General features: G+C 42.1%; 1 long non-coding RNA gene across 2 annotated transcripts in view; it reads right to left on the bottom strand.

Annotated features, from left to right (window-relative positions):
• LOC107402435 (uncharacterized) overlaps nt 1-18,691 on the bottom strand; it is a 51,219-nt gene that overhangs the window by 10,060 nt on the left and 22,468 nt on the right. For both annotated transcript variants that reach the window (XR_013043552.1, XR_013043553.1), the window contains exon 4: nt 65-18,691. This exon is cut by the window's right edge and continues 13,742 nt beyond it. This is a non-coding gene — a long non-coding RNA (uncharacterized LOC107402435). The remainder of the gene's footprint in view (nt 1-64) is intronic.

The raw sequence follows: 18,691 nt of genomic DNA, 5'->3' as shown, positions 1-18,691 counted from the left end.
TCCCCTGCCACCCCACTCCTGCCCCCCCCATCTCACCTCCTCCCATGGGAACCGCCCATGGCACCTTGCGTGACATCTTAGCCTAGGCTACCCAGAGGCCTCTGGCCCCCAACAGATTTCTGAACGCTTGGCAGAACCTGGTGCCCAGTGTTGCTACGACTTGTTTCTTGCTTTCTCTCTCTGCTGCAGCACGGCTGCTGCTAGCAGACCTATCGACAGCTTGTGTGTTCGTGCTGGCTCCCCCTCTCCTCTCTCTCCCTTTCTCCCTCTCCTCCTCTCTCTCCTCTCTCCTCTTCTCTCTCTCTCTCTCTCTCTCTCTCTCTCTCTCTCTCTCTCTCTCTCTCTCTCTCTCTCTCTCTCTGCTCTGAGCTCTGTGACGCAGATCTAAATTCTCCACTCTGCTCCTTGTGTTGCAGAAGCAGAACTGCAGCTTTTCCCCTGGAGAGGCAGAGGGCAGTGCCAAGGCTGGTCAAACAAGGGAGAGAGAAAAAAAAAAGTTGGACCTACATTCTGTTTTCTTGGCCACACTTTTCAGCCTTTTTTCCTTTTTCATATCTAACAGCTCTGAAACACACAGGTCTCTGTCCCTGCAGCCTCTCCTCTTCCTTTGGAGTTTCATGGCAATAAGACTAACTTTAACTCTTTGAGTGGCAGCCCCCAGGGCCCAGTCAGGCCTGTCCTGTACTAAATGTTGCATCATCTTTTCTTGAGCCATATGGGCTTCTCCTAGCCATAGGCTAAAATAGACCTCACCATAAGACCTATCCCATTAACTCTTTCTGCCACAGACAAATCCAAAATTACAGCTACGGCTGTTTTCTGGAATTATTTTTGCTTTTTTCTTCTTTCCTTCCATTTTTAAAATCTTTTTGTTTTATTTTGTTTCGTTTTTAGCTACGAAATCAGGACTTTTATATCCTGAATTTCCTAAGGATAAAAAGCATAATTAAAACAGTGTCTGCCTAACCCACAAATGAGATCCTTCTATCAGGCCAGGTATTTGAAAAACAAACCAAGTAGCAGCCTGAAGAAATCCAGTGTAATGTAGCTCTCTATTCATTCAGTGTCAAAATTTTAGGATCTGGATAGGTTTGTCCAATTACTTCCCAAAAGGCACATAGGCCACACAGTCTGCAATTCATTGCTGAGTCATTTGTTCCCAAGAGCCTTCCGACAACATAAATGACAGCAAACAGAGAGACGGCCAAGCCTGGACCTGAGGTAGCCAATAACTGGTTCTTCCCTCAGGACTGGTAACCAACCAAGATGAACATACACCAGCCCAACCCTCAATCCTTGAGCAACAGTTTAGCGTACCCACATACCCAGAAACTCTTATGAGGAAGGTGTTCCACTAATGCTTCAGAGGCAGGTGGAAGTTACCTTAGGATAACGACAGCTCTCAACTGCACCAAAGCACAGAACTTCTAACATCCCCCTTCTCTGAGAATGCTTCCAATAACAGCTCAGATACCAACCCAATGAACCCTACATAACCAGACACATTCAACAAGGCTTGTGTTCAAACCATCCAGCCTCTAACCAGATGTTTCAGATGTGTTCGGGTCCTGGGGGCGGTAAGCTGATTCATAAAGTGCATCACATCAGGATCTTGTACTTTCAGTAAGAAGAACAGGAACAAGAGGCCAGGAAACCTCCTCTTCTACACCCACTATTCTGTATAGCCTTTACACAACCACTCTAGCCAACATTTTAGTCAGCAGAGAGAAGGACCTCTTGGAAGACAACCTGGTATTCCCTGGTTTTAAAAGAAGCCTGGGGCATCTATGCCAGGCTCCCAACAGAGGGGAAAGTGCTTCAAATTTACACCTTCTGGGAGGCAGGGTAGAGTGTGCCAATAAAGAAGTTACCTACTGGTCTGATGACCAAAGGCATATGGCTTTGATGTCACTTAAAGCAAGTCCCCCAGAATGGTTCTCTGCTTACCCAAATTCCCATTTGCCAGTTTCCTTCTCCATGGGGAAAAACATGTACACACACGTGTACACACACACACACACACACACACACACACACGCACGCACGCACGCACGCACGCACGCGCACCCCCCCCCATGCCTAAGTTCATATCAGGACATTCCTGATTTATCCATGAGCCCAGGATCAAATAAACAAAGAGCTCTGCCAGAGAGCCTTCTCTTTCAGGAAAGGGAACCAGAGGGAAGCAGGCTAGGCACAGAGTTAGCCCATAATCTCACAAACTTGGTGAAATGATGTGGTTTCTCAGTCCCATGGCAACAGGAATGTCATGGGTGAGTGGAATTGAGAAGAGGTAAACCATGAGAACTAGTCAAGAGATGCACAGGACAAGAGTAGGGACATACAAGGCCACAGAACTTGAGGAGTGAGGCCACTGTGGTCTACAACCACAGCAAGACTGTGCTAAGCCTTCACAGGGAAATGCCCATGACAGCAGGGACAGCTCGCAAAGCATGACACCGTGTAGGAAGATTTGTTTCCGTTTTCTTCCTACAAGTCCATTTACCCTCCTCAGAATTTTACTAAGATTAAAGCAGTTATCTTAGGTGCCTCTGATTAATTCTAGGTCTCTTCCATTAACCTAATTCTATGGAGCACTGAGAACAGAAAAACCCAAGGGATGACCAGGAAGCAGAGATGAATTCAGTTTCAAAAACATGGGTGGATGTTTACTTAGTGAAACATACAAGGAAGCAGTTTTACGGGATGCTATGGTTAGTATTTGATTTCGGGCAGCAAGGATAACTCCTGAGCAGAAACTCTGCCATCTATACTCAGAGGCCTGCCTGGGAACCTGAAAAGGCAGGGCGTCAGCTCCTGCCCAAGAGCTCCAGGTTCCTCAGCTTCTCAATTTCTACAGGCCTTGGGGACTAAACAAATTCTCCAGACACAGTTAGTTCTCCTTGGCCTCCAAAGGACATGGGTCAAAATTTCAAAATGCCAAAAACAATGTTTCTTTTTCTTTAAAGGGGTGGAGCTAAACTTTGGCCCATCCTTGTCCAGGGTATGGATTGCATGCACTCTGTACTGGTCACAAACTCCATTAGCCACATCAGTGGGCAAAAGTAGGATTCCTGCTGGTCTGCTGCCTTTCTTTTCTCCCATCAGGCCCAGCTCTGGAAGACTGGATCCTTAGGGGAAGCAGGGGAGCTGTGCAAGAAGCTAACACACTCTTGGAACATTTGGGGCCCGAGTGTGTAGCCTAGATATACTAAACATAAATCTAGTCTCCCATGGAAGTGGCCAGCTAGATGCATATGTGGTGTACTAGATGTGGAAGGCATTTCTGCTAAGAACCTGGGAGTGGACAAATAGCTGGGGCTTGGTGACCTCAGGAGGTAAAGCATTCATGAAGTACCTAGTGAGTGCTAAGCTAATACACACTACAGAAGTACAGGAAATGGGCCAACACCTCAAACAGATCTGCCAGCTGAGTATCCTCTAAGCATTCTCAAATTTGCATTATGGATACTAAAAAAGAAATCTACTCTTTAGAAGCTTGAATTTGCTTTTCCAATGAATTAATAGTAAACATACTGATTAATGCCCAGGCTAGCCCATACTTCCCTTTTTGAAATAACCAACTACGATGTCTCCCAGCCAGTAATAAAATAATAAAGTAGAAAAAAACAGTAATAAAGAAGAGAAGCAGTCTTCTGGGAAATAATGTCCCAAGAAGGAATATGCTAGTCCTTGTAGGCTGCCCCTCCAGCTCTGTGCTCAGGGCTATCTGAAAATGGAGATCACAGAATCCAGACTGTCTAATTTTTCAGAACAAAAGGTTTATGTTAAGCTCCAAGATTTTAAACACTGCCAAAAACAAAACAAACAAACAAACAAACAAACACTTTGCAAAGTCCACATACACCTACAAAACTTCCAGGGTGTTCATGGGTCCAATAATGAATGTGTAATGCCAGGGAGAACAAGTACTGCTAGAGAGGGATGCAACAAGAATAAGCTCCAAAAGAAAACCAACACACATATGTTGTCATTTGAAGAAAACAAAGGTAATCAAAGCTTTCAGATCCATCCCTGATGGATGCAGGTGGAATGCTGTATTAAAAGTATTTGTTAAGTAGACATGATTACCATTAAAGTAATGGTATTTGTAGCCCACCTTGACCAATTGGCAGTGCAGAGAGATCATGTTAGTACACTGGCTTCCTTTCCCACTGAGGGCTACTCCCCTGAATGTCTGTGGAAGGTCTGATCAGGGCTTTAGAGACAAGATTGGAAGAGATTATCATAATCTAACACCATCCAAGGCATAGGGCCCTCCACAGAAAACAGTGCAGCCAAGATGCTGTTTTGTCTCTTTGTGGTAACTCTGACCATTCTTTAGAGAACTTGGACAACTGTAGCACAGCAAAGAACAAACCTCATGTAAGTAAATATGAGCCTGTGGGTCTTTGTTCGGTCTCTGGAGCCCCACAGAACAAGCATGCTCTCCCCAAGTCTTTTGAGATATTGTATGGTAGCTTTTACAACCTAAAGATTTAAGGCTCAGCAAGAAGGTTGAGGGAACAAAAGGGAAATGAAAAACAAAGAGGGAAAAAGCTAGAGAGAAAAATTCTTAGAATAACTGATCAAAGTTTATAAGCAAAAGGAGAGTTAAAGACATATATATATATATACAAAACATTCATGAAAAAAGAGGTATAGCTGAGTGAAGCAGCATGGGAAATGAAAGGCCTGGTGCCCTTACTGAAAGGAGAAACAGGTCTGAAGTCAACCATCAGGCTGCACCAGTAATTCAAGATCGATAGGTTAAAACGTGGTAACGGGAGAAAAAACTGCCTATGACTCATGTTCCTAAGTGCAGAACATTCTTCTGCTCACTGGGAGTGAAAGGCGGAGTTTTTTTGTTTTTTTGTTTTTTTTTCTTAAGGATCTGTTGGAAGACCACATATTCTAGATGTGACCTGCCTTCCATCCTCAGGTGCTACGCTACATGGATGGATATTCTCCACATTGCTTTTGTTTTTACTTTTTACCGAGGTCACAATAATAGAAGCTTCTCATTTTAATATCCAATTTATAAGGCTGTTCCTTTATAGTGAGGGCTTTCTGTGTCATCTTTAAGAACTGTATGCCTATCCCAAGGTCATGAAGATACTATTAGCTTATACATGAAGCTTTAACCTTCACATTTAGATCAGTAATCTTGCTGAAATTTTTTTATATGGTCCAGATTCATTTCTTTCCTCAATCTTATCCCACTGAACAAGCAGTGTTTACTAAAACAACTATCTATTCCCTACTCTCAGTAGTACATAAATCTTTTTGTCATAAATCAGGGGTCTCAACACATGTGTGTCTACTTCTGGGCTTCCTATTCCTTTCTTTTAGTCAAAAATAAAATAGAACCAGCATGATAGTGTAAACCTGTAATCCAGAGGGATCATAAGTTTAAGGCCTACCTATGCTACACAGCACTATGCTCAAAAAGGGAGGGGGCTCTGAATATTGACCAATGATAGAGTGCTTGCCTAGCATATGTAAAGCCCTAGGTTCAACCCCCAGCACTTCAAAGAGAGAAGGAAAGTGGGAGAGGGAAAGGGGAGACATACTGCAGTAGAGGTCATTATAAGGCTTAAGCAAACACAAACTGAAGAGTCAGTCCTATGAAGTAAGCTTCACATGAACAGACACAATCTGAAAAGGAAAATAGGAAGAGCAGGTACAAACTATGAAAAGCACCATAAGGTAAAGAAGGAAGCAAAAAGAAAGGAAGAGGAAGAAAATGAGTCTTATTTAATATGGGCAAAAACAGAAGGATTTAGAGTGCAGATTTAGAATTCTAGAGATAACCTGCACCCAAATCCCAATTTATACTACTTAGCTGTGCAACCTAAGGCAAGTAACCTTGGTCTTTCTAAGTCTTGGTTTCCTAATCAGCAAAATGGAGATATCTATTCCATAGAACTGGAAAGCCTACTACTGTAAGTATTCAAAAACTGCTTCTAATTACTAATAGTGATACCATGAAGACTGCTAGCCTATTGAAGCAATCCCAACTTTACACAAACATTTATTAAATACATAGTATTAAATACAAAGACTGGTTAAAAATTCCTGACTCTCAAATGAAACAGATTTAAATCTGAATTCTTGTGCAGTGTCTTTACTAGTTATATAAACTTGAACAACTCAATTAACTTTCATGTACTTCCTGCTTCAATTTCATCTGTAGATCACTGGTTTTTTTGGAGACAATAAAAAAATCACTCAGCTCAAAGCCCAACCCAAAGAAAGCAGTTCAACTGATCCTAGCTAACACTGTGGCAAGGAAAATAACAATGAAGATGATGATTTTAAACATCTTACAACAAAAGCTACTCATTAGTTCTGCAATACCTAGCATTTGCAAGTCTTCCATCCAAGTACTGACCAGGCACAAAACATCTTGTTTCTTATTTATGGGAATAGCTAGACAGGAGCAAGTGTGTTCAGGACCAAGACAGGTGAGATTTGAAGACAAAAGGGCAAAAGAAGAGTGATGAATACGCACAGTAGACATGCCAGCTTCTGAATTCACAACACAAATGAACTCAGCACACCCAGAGCCCCTTGTAGAATATGGAAAGGGCTATATCACAAGGAGGCATGTTTGGGGTAAGATCAGAACCAGGACAGCAGACACTGTGACCAATGTGCTCTGCTTTTAAGCAGGTACTTTCTTTTGGACAGATTGAATCATTCTGTCTCTCATTCCAGAAATCTAGGCTCCAAAGTGTCCTGCCTAGGCTGCTTCCCAGTACTTCATATGAAAGTGAAAGAAGCCAAAGTATCTATGAAACCTAGGCCACTGATCATTAAACCTAAACTCCTGCCCTGCTCACTCCTTGGATGTAAGCAAAACCCCTTTTGGCAAGGTGACATGTACCTGCTATCCTGATAGTACCTGGGGGCCACTGACCTGGCCCTTGTCCAGGGACAAGGGCACAAAGTCTTGAGACTCCCTGTGGGTCTCTTGGCTGGCTGCTCTTAAAATCTTGGTTCTGTCAATGAATGGAAATAATCTGCAGATATTGAGCATGGCTGGGCCATGTGAACCAAAACTAGAGATCTGTAATCCTTTCCTCAACTGCGGACTACAGCCTGTGCCACAGAACAGACCAGGCTGCAGATATGATGGTCTTGGACCCTAGGGGTACAGGTTGATGTCTCTAGGGCATGTAGAACCTGGACAAGTGAACACTCTCCAAACTATGCTGACTGATGTGACCATACAAGCTTAGTGACATGTGATTTAAAAATGGAGTCTGTTTCTTATTAAAGAACAAATCCTGCTTTGTTTCACTGGGTCAGATCTAGATATCAAGACTTATTAACACACAGGGCCCTAACTTTAGTTTTCATTTCTATACTGCTTTAGCCTTAATCCAGGGCAGCATGTCAAGACCCACAGCCTAAGACAGAGGAGGAGAGAACAAAGTTATCACATATGGTCAGGTCACAGGACCTGGCTTTCAATGACCAAGTGTTAGCTTGAAGAGTTAGATCAGAGATAAGAATTCCAGGGCCAAAGCCATCATCTGGACAGAGGAGGGACTAATAGCACAATCATTTAGGACAGTACCCGGGATATATTTACATAATGATAGTCATAATGTAAAATCTTATCAAAAGTACAGTTCCACAAAATGTGGGACAATGTGAAGTATCTTCTAAAGTTTGGAGGGAGAGAGCTGTTGATCAGAGTAAGGAAATATCATGAATACACGCAGATGGAAAATAGAGTAATATTCTTCCAGGGAGTTCCACTCTCTAATGCCCTCTGGGATGTTATTCTCAAGCTAGGCTCTAGTATAATAACCCTATAAAGCCAATGTACTCACCCCAAAGGCAAGGCAGCAATGTCCAATGTACTTTGAAGACAAATCATCTCACTTTAAACTTTCCCAACACCTTGCAAGGGGTATTCACCAACCTCCCTCGGAAAACTTCAACTCCTTTGGAGGCCAGGGTAAGCATTTAGAAATCAAGCAGTATCTACAGAATGACTACTCATTTATCCCAGTGAAATGCACAGTTAGCATAAAGTACTGTGAGGAACTCTACCATGGCCAAGAAACCCCCATCAGCAGAGGCAGATGATAAGGGAAACCAAGTATGGCCAGCTCTTTGGGTCCACCTGACCCCAGAATAAGATGGTTCAAGTTCTTTTGCATCTTCAGGTAAGCACCTGGATTCTACTGGCTTGCACATTTCTGTGGCGGCAGAGCTAGAAAGGAAGCTGAGGACACGATCAAGAAGTTTCTATGGGTCTGACATGACATAAGCACCTCTGGAGCTTCTATGACCCCAAAGTCATGAGGCAGGGGCTGGAAAAAAAGAAAGCAGAAGGTATTGAGATGCTAAGCCTGGGATTCACCAGCCTTCTTACCTAGAGAAGCCTTTACCTAAGAGCCCACAGGATTCTCTTGCTCATAAAATCTTCCTAATCAAAACCATCACAATGACCCATAGCCACAAAACAGTAATCACAGTGAGATCCCCAAAAGCACCAACTACCATCCCTGCACTTAAGCACACTGATCTCCCATTCCCTTCCAAATGGCCTAGAGTGACTTTTCAGTCAGAGCCTTCAGAATCCTAGGGTTTGGAGCTAAAGCTATAACTTCATAGTAGAGTACTTGCCTAGTAAAATTGAGGCCCTGGGTTTAATGTACAAGACAAAAACAAACAAACAAAAAAAAAAGAAGGAAGGAAGGAAAGAAGGAGAGAGAGAGAGAAAGGAAGAAAGAAAGAAAAGGAAAAAGAAGAATTCAGGGGTTTCAAAGGAATCCTCAATATCATTTGCCTTTACCTGGTACCTAGACAAGAAGAATTGGATTTGTATCCAACGTGGGAGATCATAAGTGGGTTACTAGTCTCATGGCCTAACAAGCTCAGCACATCCTTCCCAGTGTTGTGATGCATCTATATAAGTAAAGAACTTAGTGTATTTGCTAAATATGTTTACCCAAATTGTTACCGTTGCTGTAGCAAAACTGTAAGGTTCATATTTGTTCATATGTGAACACTGTGGAATCTACAAAAGGAATGGCCACCTAACTTCCCACTCATGGCTTTCACAGCTGCAAAAGTAGTGCTCTTCAAAATACACAGTAATGTGTTAGAACTCCCCTCACCTTCTCAGGCTTTCAAGAATTCTTGGCTAATCACCCTTCCTTGAACTTCTAGTTTGACTTTTTCCCTCCTAACTGGGACTAAGAATAGGACAGACTTCTGAAATGGTCCAGGCACCTAAAGTCTCACAGATTCTGATCTTCAGAAGAGCTACTCTGTGGCTGCCTTGACTCTCCATTCTGACTCTATAACCCCATCTTTGCCCCCACTCCATATCCTACTTAGTGGTATAGTGTTTGACTAGCATACACAAAGTCCTAGGTTCAATCCTTAGGACCTAAAAAAAAAAAAAAAAAAAAAAAAAAAAAGGAAAGGAAAAGAAAAAAGAGAAAGCAAAAGGAAAGAAAAAAGAGAAAGCCATTATTGAAGTCTTCCTATATGTAGTGCACTCTTAGGTTACAAGCCTGCCATCTTCTCTAAATGCCAACAACACATGAAATCCAGAATTTGATAGTATACCATGTGTCCCATGGGGCTCAGCTGTTGCCTCCAGTGAGTGGGCTTTGCAAAGACAGGGCCCAGAAAAGCTTCAAAATTCTCAATCTTCTCAAAGCTAATTACTACAGGTCCCATCAGCACTTGCTACATGAGACCTCCCTGTCAAAAGGTCAGCTTCTACATTCTACAACCCACTGGGAATAGCTAAAGAGCCAGAGCCCCTTCCAGGCCATACTGGTCCTCTGAGGTTTCTGCTATTGTCCCCTTCCTTTGATCTGAACCTTTTTCTCTTCCAACTCTTGCTTCTAGAAAGGGTCACCAAGCAGTAGCAGAGGAACTAACCTATAATGCCACAAACCCCAGCACTCAGCTCACCCTCTAGCAGATTCTGCTAAAATCAGCTTTTTTCCCATAAGAATAGCACAAGCCTAACTCATCTCTGGGAGGTATCTTATTTGACTTCCTTTTCCTTTGCACCAGTTTGAGGCACAGTCACAGAAATCAGATGTCCTGTCACACTGATGAAAGACCAGGGTCAAACCAACTCTCACCTAGCAAATCAAACCCTAGAGATCCCAGTATCTCCCTGTGGTACATATAGATTTCTGCTAAGGAGACAGTATAATGCTGGTCTTACCTCATAAGGTAGTAGATGAAGGGAAAGAAGCAAAGGAAAGCCATTAGTCTCATAAGACAGGTGGGAAGACAGAGCTTTACAAGCTGTTACATATCCTGGGTGCACTGAAAGCCTATTACAAACACACACAGACCCAAGATCAAAAGGCAGCAAAACTCTCCACTTTTTTTTGCCTCCGTCCTAGCATTTCAGAGCCCCAAGTGGAAGCTCAGGTCCTTCTGACATTTGTAAGGTAAAGTGACCACACAGGACAATGTCCAAGGTTATCCCTCAGAGATGACTGTATGTAGGTGCCAGCTCTGATGAACTAGTGAGCTCTAAGTACTTCGAATACCTAAGACAAAGCCAGGCACAGTGTTTGTTAGTGCTGCTACTGAATCCAGGACAGGAGTGAAAAGAGAATCAAAATTAAATATAAGATATGGTTCATAACCAAAGGCATTCCTAAAATAGCTTCTAGAGCTAACATGATTTAGGAACAGTTATAAAACAATCTCACTGCTGAGATGCTTCTCATGAACCTGAACTGTGTCTTATAGCCCCCCCATCTCCAGAAACCATCTGCTATGTAAATGGACCAATGAACACAGGAATGGGAACATAAGACAGTTTCTTTGGGGCTTACCTACAAGTATTATTTTCAGAATTATAAAATGCCAACATACTACTGACTAGCCGCTTCCAACCTATAAGCTACACCTTTGTATGAAAAACGTGTTCCAGCAAGCTACCCTAGCATTTCACTGTCCCAAGACTGAACATCTTGTCTCCTTTCTTATTCACAGAGAACCAGGGAAGAAGTTAAAATAAAATGGCAAGAACTCTGAGTAAGCCTTGTGCCTTGGACAAGAAAATGAAGAAAAGTTTCACCATGGAATGTTCCCTGCTCTCAGTGATTTGGAGCCTGCTTAGGCCCAAGTTATCTCTCAGACACAGCCATGTCCCTGAGGCCTGCAGAAGGACCATGGGCAGAAGCTGCCTTCCTCATAATCCTCTTTGCTGGCCCACAACCCTGTACCTCACTAATACCAGCACTAGGAATGTGGAATAATAGAAGTCTATTGGTCTAGAGACCTTTCTAGGGATCCAACTTCGTCCCAAGGCCCTTGGGCATGGATTCTGTCTTTGCCCCTCTCCTAGCAGAGCCTTTAAATAAGGTCAAGTCCCTAAACTTGCTCCCCACGCTTTTCACCTACCCAAAGAGCAGCCTCCTCATCATGAACATGGCTTCATGACTCACTCCACATTGGGCTTGCTGCAAACCCTTGCCACTTCATGCAGCTAGTCCTACTAAACAGGTCAGAACTGAGCCTTTCAAGTAGGCACAGTTAGCAATCAATAGACAGTCACTTCACAGGACTGCACACATAAATGACATTCCTGCTTCTCAGGAGAGCTCCCCAAGCCTACCCTTCCCTAATGAACTGCTCCCCATCTACATACCTTATAACCCCTGGTGTGCATCAGTACTAAACACACACACACACACACACACACACACACACACACACACACACACACCAAAATAAAACCAATGCCTCTGAACCTTTCTTTTACTATATTATAATTTTAAATAATTTTTCCTTGCTATTAACTTAAACTAGTATATAAAATACTTTCATGGCAAATCACCTGATTTACTCTCTTAAGGAGGTCTTGTGAAATACATAAATATTAAGTTTGCCAGTTTACAAATAAGCAAGTGAGAAAAACAAGATCAGCTAAAATAGCTTAAGTTCCATAATAAACTTAACCCAAGACTTCCAAATCTAAATCATCCTCTCTGACACCCATGGTATGCAGACTGGGGTGGTAAAGTAGGCTCAGAAATCAGGAGACTCACATTGGCTGAGGGACATGAAGCCATCTACAAGATCTTTATCCATGAAGCAGCACTAGTAAGATCTGTGGCATGCAGCCACTGTGAAAGGCTAATATGTAGGTGAGATATCTATGCACAGTGCTTGGCATGGTGCCTAGCCTATAAATATAAAATGTTTAATAAATGTCTGTTCTCATCACACACCACTGCTTAAGCAGGAGCAATGGTGTTCTCAAACTCTGTGTGCCAATTATAGAAGGTTTCCTGAATGTGGGAGATGCTAATTAAAGGCTAACAGAAACTTTTTATATTCCGATATATCCTTTTTTTTTTTTTTTTTTGGTTTTTTCGAGACAGGGTTTCTCTGTGTAGCTTTGCGCCTTTCCTGGAACTCGCTTTGGAGACCAGGCTGGCCTCGAACTCACAGAGATCCGCCTGCCTCTGCCTCCCGAGTGCTGGGATTAAAGGCGTGAGCCACCACCGCCCGGCCCGATATATCCTTTTAAGATAAATCCTTATTTTTCTGTTTACCTTCAAACAACTGTGGCCAGAGCCACAAGACATGAGGACAGAACCCAGTGCCACAGGTAGGTGGTATGACCACTACACAGTGTCACAGCAGCCAGTAGAAGCTGGGACCAGGATTCTGGCCACAGCCACCACAAGGATATAGAATACCGCCTGATTTTAATGCAATGTAAATCAGTGAGACAAGCAAAAGCTGGGAGCACTGTGGCCAGGCAGAAACAAAATGGACACCCAGGCAGGAGTGTTTTCCAAGCAGTGTCTCCGTAGGATGATTCTTCTCCAATTCTGTCTCATACCACCCTCCTCAGGGATCTAGGGTGCTGCTCCTGGAGCTTGGGAACAGGCTTGTCCTTGGTGAGAATAACAAACAAAAGCACATGGCTTACTTCCAGATGCCTCACTGTTTCTCACTTAAAATGAAAATAATAAAACACAGAAAGGCTGGAGAGCGAGAGGGATTGAAGCCGCACTGGGTCTGTGATACAAGGACTCATGCAGCCTGGAAACCTGGGAACACATGCAAGGTATATCTGAGTGAGTAAGACACAGACAGACAAATACCAGGCCTGGGTACAGTCAGGGCTGGACAAGGGAAGGTCACAATTTGACGACTGGTTTCCTCTAGCACTGAGCTAAGGAGGAGGGAGAGCAAATGCAGGCAGAATGTTCCTGCCCACACAACTCGTGACTTGCAGCCATGTGTCGCAGAACCCTCGCAACCACCTTGTTATGGCCAGGCTCTCTCCTCCAACCCAGTCTAGAAACTTCTATCAGCATCTTCTCTGCAACTATGACCCTTCACATCTATCCTGTACTTTATAACTTTGCATGGTTCCCTAGTGACAAACTTAACTGCTGTCATTTGGTCCTAATCTGCCCTAGCATTTCCCTTCATTTTCTCACAAACTGTCTGCTCTGATGCCACTTCAACCTTCCCACTAATCTCAGCCTACATCCTGAGGTCACAGTTTCTTCAAAACATTTTTACAGTATGTCCACTAGGCTATAAGCACTGAGATAAGCACAGGGAATAAGAAATGTAAGACATATCCTGTCAACAAGCTCATGATCACAGACAAATCAAACAAGCCTACCAATGCCACACAAATGGGACAGACAATAAGAGTTACAGACATAGAGTATTAGGATTATAAAGCATTGTTTTAAGCCCTTCTATGTACATTTAATCCTTTAATGACCCTATGTGGTATGTATAATTAGTATTATCCTCACTTTGTAGATGAGGAAGTTGAAGAATAGGAAAGGTCAACTTCAACTCAACTCAAAATCACCCTCAGTAGAGAGATGCTTATAGTTCTTATGTTCACTGCATTATTCACAATAACCAAGACTAGAAATCAACCCAGATGCCCACTGATAGAGAAATGGAAAAACAAATGTGGTATTTATTTTATTTTTTTGGTTTTTCGAGACAGGGTTTCTCTGTGTAGCTTTGCGCCTTTCCTGGAACTCACTTGGTAGCCCAGGCTGGCCTCGAACTCACAGAGATCCGCCTGCCTCTGCCTCCCAAGGGTTGGGATTAAAGGCATGCGCCACCACTGTCTGGCTCAAATGTGGTATTTATATATAATAGAATACTATTTACTCTTAAAAATAATTTGATACTATCATTTAAAAAATGGATGAGACTGGACATCATAATTTCATATGTAAAATAAGCCAGCAACAGAAAGACAAGGACCATGTACTCTCACTCATATGTAAAAGCTTAAAAAATTGATAGAAGTAGAGAGGAAAACAGTGATTTCCAGGATCTGAGGAGGGAAGAGGGAGAGGAATGGAAAAAGGGCAATAAATACAGTGGTGTAGCTGAATGGGAAGAATAACTTCTACCACTCTATAACACAGTAGGTCAATTATATTCTATAGCAATTTGTTATATATTTCAAAATAAATGGAAAAGTTCAAAGGTTTCCAATACATAGAAATAAATGATAAATGTTGGAGGATACAGTCATGCCAAGCAATGGTGATGTACACCTTTAATCCTAGCACTCAGGAGGCGGGCGGATCTCTGTGAGTTTGAGGCCAGTCTGGTCTACAGAGCTAGGTCCAGGACTGCTAGGGCTGTTACACAGAGAAACCCTCTCGAAAAACCAAAAAGAAAAAATAAAAAGAAAGAAAAAAATGCTAATCACCCTGATTTGATCATCACATGTTGTATGTAAGTACCAAAGTTCCACACTGTATTCCATAAACGTGAACAAATGTTATGTCAATTTAGAAAATAAAAACAAATCCCCCAAGAGAGGGCAGGCTGCTTGAACACACGGTACATCTGAGACATGGAGACATTAAATAGATTTGTTATATATTTGTGTCCCCCACCTCAGACTATGACAGCTGACTACTGCTCATACACATGTCCCCTTCTGCTGCTTCTTCCTCAGAATGCAGAAGGAAACCCCTTGGATGATATTTCACTTCATATCTCACACACTTCTTCCATCTGGGAAGTCCTTGATTCCAAGCATTCTCTTTGGGAGGTAGAAACAAGATGGTTATGGCCACAACTAACTAAAATTTGGCTTTATTATTAATGAGGCTACCTGTGGCCACCCTTCTGGGTCTTAGAGCTCGTGTCCCTTAGGAAAACCCAAGCAGCCTTTTCCCTCTTCATCTTACAGAAAGAATACCACACAGAACTCCCTGTGCAACACTCAGACCAAAGGACAACTTCTATCCAGGAACAATCCCAACCCTGTCTAAAGTCCTCTTTTCTCCTCTTCCTCTCTGAACAACCTTGTGGGGGGCTTCCTGAAGATTGACTAGAACATAAGATTTATGACAGAACTATTGTTTTACAAACTGGTGAATTACCAACAACTAGAATAATGCCTATCTCATACAGGCCTTCACTAAGTACCTGTTGAATGCCAGAGCCTCACCCCAACCTCAGTAGAGCTACATATGTCTCCTAAGGACTTAAAGCTAGTACAAGGCAGAACCAAAATTCAAGTCCAAGACTTTCCAGATACAAATCACAATCTACACAATCATACTTAATTGAGTATCATCTGAAATGTACAAGACATTCAGGATAGCAAGGAAGGAAACCCCATGATTACAAAACTTCTCTGGTGACTCATTTAGGTTATGTACTAGGCACTAGGGAATAAAGCCCATGATTCTTCCTTAAGGACCGGTATGTGCATGTCTATGTGCAGTATGAATTCACACATACAGAGATGCAGATATTTATGTACAAATGCAAATACAAGCACATGCCGTGTATGTATATAACAACAAAAAATAACCTATGTATTTTGGAGGCGTTCATTAGGTAGTATGAAGAATTAAATGACTGAAATGTTTGACAAATGCAATAGAAACCTAGAAGCTAAGGAAATAAAAAGCAGCACTGAGATTCCATGAGAAGACAGAAGCTAAAGAAGACCCAGAGTAATTCAAAATGGTCCATGAGACTAGAGGGAACAAAGGCAAAGTGAGGGGCAGGAACCATATGTAGAAAGATGCAGAAGCAGAACAGCAGCACTGAGTGCAATTCCCAACCAAATCTAATGACCTCATCCTATTTTCCCTTTTTCATCTCCCCCTCTTCTTATTTCTCTTCTTTGAAAAATTTTTGCTTATTTTACTGTTTTATATTCTGTAGCTCTAAGTAATATTTTGATTGAAGATAATGTTCTATATTTCTTTGGAAAACACTGTTCAAACCCAACCTCCTTCTGCAGAAGGGAACCCAGAAATTCTCAAAATCCCTGAATTAGCTTGTGGAGAACTGAGGACAGACCCTTGGTCTCCAGGAATTGCCCCAGCCACTATATTAAACTTTACAGGTGTAAGAGGGTCAGAGACAGTGACCACTGAAGAAACAGCAACATGAGGGCCAGATCTCAGTGTCACCACAGGTAAGGTTAAAGTCCTTGTGCCCCTTAGCAGGAAATATCCAGGGATTCTGGGTGGTCTTACCTCTACTTGAGAAGCTTTGTGGCTTTTTCTGCAGGAAGTCATGAAATGTTGGTTTGTTTTTTTCTACTTGACTTGTTTTGCCACAAGGCAGGGGCTAATCTATAAAAAATGCACAGGGCAACACGCCCCTCTCTGAAGCACCAGGGCAGCTACTTCAACAGGGTAAAACCCAGGAACTAAATGGTCAGAAGCTGAGCTCCAGAAGCTCCTACACATCCTACTGGTGCCAAATCCTCAAACTAGCTCACACATTCTGCCTCTGCCATATATACCTCTAAGGGAAAGATATTATATCTGAGACTCAGTTTCCTCACCTTTCAGATATAACAGTTACTCTGCAATTACTGTGAAGTTTCAATGGACAAACACAGAGAAACCCTTCGAATACCACCTGTAGCCCACTGAGACCAGGTGCACTGTGATGTCACTGTTTACGTGTGAGAATCCCTAGAAGCTGGTCCCCCGGAGGAGCATCTCAGGAGTCCCTTTTGTGGGTCTCCAATCCTAAATCTTCCCAGGCTCTGCAAAAAGAAGTCCTAAAGCCTCAGGTAAGTCTAGGCACAGCTGAGGTACAATCCTTACTTCTTACTCAGTCCTTTTGCCCATTCTCTAGCATGTTGCACGTCTCTGTAAATCATATTTAATAAGATTGAAAAAGATATCTAGTCAATGGTCATTTTCTAAGTAGCTTCCTTATCCAAATCCAGCCTAGGCTGTTCTCTAGCCTGCACCCCCTCTCCTCTCCCATATTAAATCCAGTCTTAACCTCTTCAAGGCCTTCCTTCCATCTTCTCTCCTTATCAGTTGCACAATTCCCATCAGCTCTTAATTTTTGACATAGGAAAAACTCTGTGTGGTACCTGGTTCTAGTGCTAGCTCTGCTAATTACTAAATAACCTCTCACTGGACTTTTAATTTCCTCGACTGTCAAATGAAGAGTTGGGCAAGACATGCACAGGAGCTTCTTCTGGTTCAACCTGAGTTAAGTCTCCTCCTGAGTTTAATATGTTCCTCCTAGGTACTACAAACTATCAAGAAGAAAGACCCCATTCAGGAGGGAAGTCCAGGCTGGCAATAATACTCCTGGCTCTCTCCAGCCACCCTGAACTTTACTGCCTGAAACCTCTGTGCAGTGAATAGTACAGAATAGCATGAACAGCACAAACTCTGCAAGCCTGGAACCCAGCTTTGTGACCCTGGGCATTTATAAAACTTCTTTGAGTGAGTTATTTACTTACTTACTTACTTACTTATTTATTATTTATTTATTTATTTATTTATTTATTTATTTATTTATTTATTTATTTATTTATTATTGCTTGAATATGGAGTAATAATAGCACTTAATTGGCCAGATTCCTTTAGGAATAATGGGGCAGCCTATGTGGAGTGTCTAGAATACCACATAACACACAGCAAACACTTAACATTTTTATTTTGATGTGTCCCAAAGACATCAGTTTTCATATGCCAATAACTTGAAGAGATCCTGTCCTACCCTATATAACCAATACCTCAGGGGTTCTTTGCAGATGATTTTGATCAATGTGGCCCAACTTCAATATGGTTAGCAATAAGATATTCTCCACAATACTGTATACAATGCTAGTATTTTCAAAGGGTTAATCTGAAAATAGAGAGACTAGAAGTTAGGGGAAGGAAAAAATGTTTACAATACATATATCAATACTGAATTTCCTACAAACCAGCAAGAATAAGATAGGCAAACCTATTATGAAATGAGCAAAAGGCTAAGCATTAAAGTGTATGTTTAGACCACAGCACCTATTATAACTAGCAGTGAAAAGAAAGATAACATCAAATATTGGCAAGGACATGGGACAACTAGAACTTTCCTACTTTTCCTGCTGGAAGCATGATTGGTACAACTGCTTTGATACTACCTTAAAAATATAATCTGGCAATTTTACTTCTAAGCAAATACAACAAAAATGTACACACATAAGTGTATATGCACATGCATATATGCATGCATATGTTTACAGAGCTGTATAGTAGTTACATTCTACTATATAGGTAGGTCAACAACAGACCAAATATGCAATGGTGGTCCCCGAGCTTCTACCCACTAATGACAGAACTAAGAATACTCAGTAATGGTCTCATAACTAAATTGCTTAGAACATATAAATATGTTGATATTCATTCACCAA

This window comes from Peromyscus maniculatus, chromosome 11 (genome assembly GCF_049852395.1).
Source record: "Peromyscus maniculatus bairdii isolate BWxNUB_F1_BW_parent chromosome 11, HU_Pman_BW_mat_3.1, whole genome shotgun sequence".
Classification (NCBI taxonomy): Eukaryota; Metazoa; Chordata; class Mammalia; order Rodentia; family Cricetidae; genus Peromyscus; species Peromyscus maniculatus.
The sequence above is the reverse complement of the archived record's forward strand: the minus strand, read 5'-3'. Positions and strand labels throughout refer to the sequence as shown.